Source organism: Acomys russatus, chromosome 7 (assembly GCF_903995435.1).
Source record: "Acomys russatus chromosome 7, mAcoRus1.1, whole genome shotgun sequence".
In the NCBI taxonomy this organism is placed as follows: Eukaryota; Metazoa; Chordata; class Mammalia; order Rodentia; family Muridae; genus Acomys; species Acomys russatus.
The window spans coordinates 33,904,515-33,909,302 of record NC_067143.1 but is presented as its reverse complement, the minus strand read 5'-3'; the positions used below and the strand labels follow the sequence as shown (position 1 = coordinate 33,909,302).

Below are 4,788 nucleotides of genomic sequence, written 5' to 3'. Positions count from 1 at the left end.
TCTTAAAATTTTGATATCCTAGACTGAGGAGGCAGCTCAGTGGTACAGCACTTGCTTAGGATACAATAAGACCTTTGGCTCCATTCCCATCATTGAACAAACGAGTACAAGTAAAGGCCTTTGTGCTGTGTAAGCATGCTGGTTGTGTTTCATGCACCTGTGTGAAGTGTATCTCCTTCAGACTGGGGTATGATGTACGCATGTTACTGTTTGGCATGGAAATGAAGTCTCCATAAAAGCTTTTACTTTATGTTTGTTATATCAACCAATATGACCATATCGGAAACTAAACCTGAGAATAAATTTTTATTAATTACTTTAAAGATAATGCTAGATCCTTTACCTCTTAATGCAAACAACGTATTTTTTTTAATCAGTGGGTACTATATTTTCTTTTTTAAAGATCACATTTATTTATTTATTTATTTATTTATTTATTTATATTTGTGAGGCAGTGGGAATTGTGGGTGGAGGTCAGGCACAACTTGCTGTGATAAATTTTCTTTTTCCACTATGTGGGTTCTCTGGGGATCCAACACAAGTTGGGAAGCACCTTTATCTGCTGAGCCATCTCACAGTAGTTACTATGCTTTCTAACAAAAATATTTGTAAGATTATATAATTAGAAAAGAGGATAACCTTTTCAATGGTTAGTTCAAACAACTGCAGACATTTTCTTTGATAATATATCAAAAATCAAGAAGTAGTTTCTTAAAGGTTAGTTGTAATTTGATACCCAAAATGAGAGCAAAGAAAATTTCTTCTTTTGATGTCTTCAGTTAGCATACAAACTAGTGGGTTTTATTAAGGCATTTTCTTATGCGTGTGTAATTGTACTTCATTCATATTCATCTGTGTTTCCAAAAGCAATGGATAATTCAGTAAAATCTATTTATGCATATTATTCTTTGGATGGGTCTTGTATTTATTAGGAACATTGGAGAACTGGTTCACTGAGGGTGCATATCTTCTAGATTTTGACCCATCTTTCAAAAACCATCAGAAGAATCATCTTTGTTAATGTCACTACTAAGACTCTTCATTGGGAGGCTAACAGGATAGCTCATGATGCCAGACACAAATTTTAAAATTCAAGTTTTGTTTGAAAGGTTTAATGTTATAATCAGCCACAAACTCTATCAGTTGTTTTCTCTGAGATGACAGGCTCACTTTATTTTCAAGAAAACTTCTGCTAAATACCCAATTTTGAGTTAATGGTTTTTGGTTCTATTATGAGGCCTGCTGGGCTGAAGAGATGGCTCAGTGCTTAAGAGTATTGTCTGTTCTTCCAAAAGATCTGGGTTCGAGTCTCAGCACCGATATGGCAGCTCATAACTGTCTGTACTCCAATTCCAATGCACATAAAATAAAATAAAATTGAATAAGTTGTCAATATTATGGCATTTCTAGATCCTACACAACTAAAAAAAAACCAACAAATCAAAACAAAATGAAAACAAAAATTTATTGTAATCAAGCTTTTACTGATTGATTAGGGACACAAAACAGACTCACGAGCTGAATTGCAACCCTACCCCCCCACCCCTGAGAACATTACAGAGCTTTTAAACTTGAAAACCACAAACATCTGTGCCAAGTTACAGTTACATATTTCCACCGCTCAGGATTTAGGGATAGGAGACTTTCCTAGGAACATTCCCCTATGTAGAACACTTACTGGTTCGGTAACACGACTGTCATGGGGTGACTCACCTAGTGTTCATGTCTCAACTTGCCAACCAGGATATCAATTACACAGGGAGGTCTTGAGAACTTAAACTTTATTTGACTCCTGTTCAAAATGAAAGCTTTACTTAAAATGGCTTCAGTTTGGTTCCTTTTTACAGTCCATTGTTCTTTCATGTAAAAATTATGTTCTCTGAAAAGAGTAGATAGTTTAGCTGGCAACTCAGACAGAAATGCAAATTTTTATTCTGTGGTTAACGATTGACTGCGCGTGCGTTTCTAAGGATGAAACCCAGAAACTTAATGCTGGCTAAGGATTCTACCATTGAGCCATGTCTTAATTCAGGCTACTATGGCTATGATGAAACACCATGAACAAAAGCAAGCTAGAGAGGAAAGTATTGATGAAAGTATTGATTTTCCTTACACTTCCACATCACTGTTCATCATCAAAGGCATTTGTGGCAGGATCTCGAACAGGGTAGGAACCTAGAGGTAGGAGCTGGAGCAGAGGCCATGGAAGGATCTTTCTTTCTGTCTATCTGTCTGTCTTTCTTTCCTTCTTTTTTTCTTCAGAGTTTATTCAACGCAACACATTCTCCAACTTCTTTGAGGTGGACAGCCATGTCCAAGCCCAAAGCCATCTCTAAACTAGAATTCTGTTGCTGAGCCAGCCCCAGCCTTGGCTTTCTTGTCAGCACCAGTGAGCACAGTGCTGCTCCTGTAGGTGTCTCTGCTTGCCTCTCCTCTTGTGAATCTTGCAGGTCACTCACCCCCTGGACCTTTGGGTCAAGGCCTGCTAGTCTCAGGATGGCTGTGGCGCAGGGTGGCAGGCATGATTTCCGGAGATAGGTGGAAGTAATCTCAGAGATACTGGATGCCCTCATTTGTAAGGTACCAATAGACATGTCTCCAGGCAAACTGTTCCTTCAAGTAGCCTTGAGACTTGAGAGACTGCATGGCCTTCATAATGTGAACATTGGGCACGTTCTTGTCTGCCAGCTCTGGGTGTTTGGGCATATGAACATCTTTCTTGGCAACCATCACTCCTTCCTTAAAAAGGACTTCATAGATGGCAATCTGGTTCTTCTTAGGCATCAACATCGCAGCAGCTGTAGGGTTCAAGGTAGAGGCTGGAAAGGATGGAGGGGTGTTTCTTACTGGCTTGATGCTCATGGCTTGCTCAGCTTGCTTTCTTATAGAACCCAGGACCACCAGCCCAGGGATGGCCACACCCACAGTGAGTAAAGCCCTCCCTCATGGATCACTAATTAAGAAAGTGACCATCAGGCTTGCCCATTTTCTCAATAGATGTTCCCACCTCTCAAATGGTGACTCTGATCTAAGATGAACTATAAGATTAATCTTCGCTGCTTCAAAGTTCAGCATAATTTTGCTTATTGCCAAATCCACACACATTAAGTGTGTGTTTAATGTTTTGCTAGTGCTGGTGCAGGACTGCTATCCTTTGGATCTAAACGTCCCCAAAGGTCATATCAGAGTCCCCATCCAATGGCACTCTGAGAGATGGTAAAAACTTTAATAAGTGGGGCTTAGTGGGAGGTCTTCAGGTCATCAGTGGTGTGGCCTTGAAAAGGATATTGAGATCCCAGCTCTTTGCCTTTCTTTTTTTCTCTTTCACATCCTAGACTGGGATGAGCAGCTTGCTTCCCAACCTGCTCTTCCCATGATGCACTGCTCCACCACCATAGTTGACTGAAGACCTAAAAGCAATGGGATTGCCCAATATTGGATTGGAAACTCTAAAGTGGTGAACCTAAATAAATGGTTTTTTTTCCTAAGTTGGTTTTCTAGGACGTTTTGTTACCGTCATGGAAAGCCGACTAATGAGCAAAAGAAAAAAAGTAGCTTCCACCCATTACTGAGGTAACAGTGCAATTCTGCCAGGGAGAGATGAACTCAGTCTTTTTGTTTACAGTACACGCTGTAGTATGGTGAGTTGCTTTCAAATCAGGAAGCGACCACGATAGTGTTTCTTCTACTGAGTTTTGATTCAGCAGGCATTCAGCAGTGTCAACAACGTGAGACTTTATTACTCTCGTGGCTAAGGCAGTTAGTTTGATTATGTACACTGTAAAATGCTTCCATGACTTTTTATTGCTAGCATTAAAAGCTGTAATTAACATTTTTATTTTATTTTATAAGAGCTTATAACATCTACACTTAAATATTTAACTCCTTTCTCTTTAAATTCTTAACTGGCCACCTTACAACTGAGTCTAGGATACAACAAGAGAGGCACACTAGGAGCAAGATTTACAGAGAGATAATAACGATCAAGTCCTTGCTCCAGTCAAGGATGACATTGCCTTCAATTTCACATTACATGAGCCTTGCTCTGTGTTGTAGTCTCTTTTCCTGTTGCTGTGATAAAATATCCTGACAGAAGCAACTTATGGGAGAAAGGTTGATTTTTGACTCTCATTTTGAAGGTACAGTCAACTACATCAGCAAAGTCCTGGCTGCAGGACCTTGAGACACATTGAATACGCAGTCAGGAAGCAAAGAATGATGGATGCTCCTGCCATTAGCTTTTTCCTTTTTATGTCATCCTAGGCTCCAGTCCAGGGAACAGCACTACCATGTTTAAGGGGATCTTCTGACTTCAATTAATCGAATCCAGACAATCCCTCACAGGCATGGACAGAGGTGAGTCTCTTGAGTGATCTAGGTCCTCTCAAGTTGACATCCGAGAGCGACCATCCCACTTGGCTCCTGACTGCCATAGAGGAACAACCATCCCACTTGGCTCCTGACCACCACAGAGGAACAACCATCCCACTTGGCTCCTGACCACCATAGAGCTCTCCAGAGAGATCTCGTTATGTGCCGGGGATGCGGTCAGTGGTAGAGCGCTTGTCAACCATGCACAAAGCCTGCATTTCATCCTCAGTACCACAAACAAAACAGAGCAAACCAAAACATGAATGTAACATTCTCTGTTGCATGAGACGCAGTTGGGAGATTGCTTCAGCTGTATTTTGCTTTGTCTGTGAAGTTTCTACCAGGTTCCTTAGGGTAGATCTCTCCTACCCTACACAAATTGGCAAACTGATGTATCATTATCCTTTCTTCCACAGT

General features: G+C 40.6%; 1 pseudogene; it reads right to left on the bottom strand.

The window, feature by feature from the left end:
- Positions 1-2,265: 2,265 nt before the first annotated feature.
- Positions 2,266-2,790, bottom strand: LOC127191932 (40S ribosomal protein S10-like; annotated as a pseudogene).
- Positions 2,791-4,788: the final 1,998 nt, after the last annotated feature.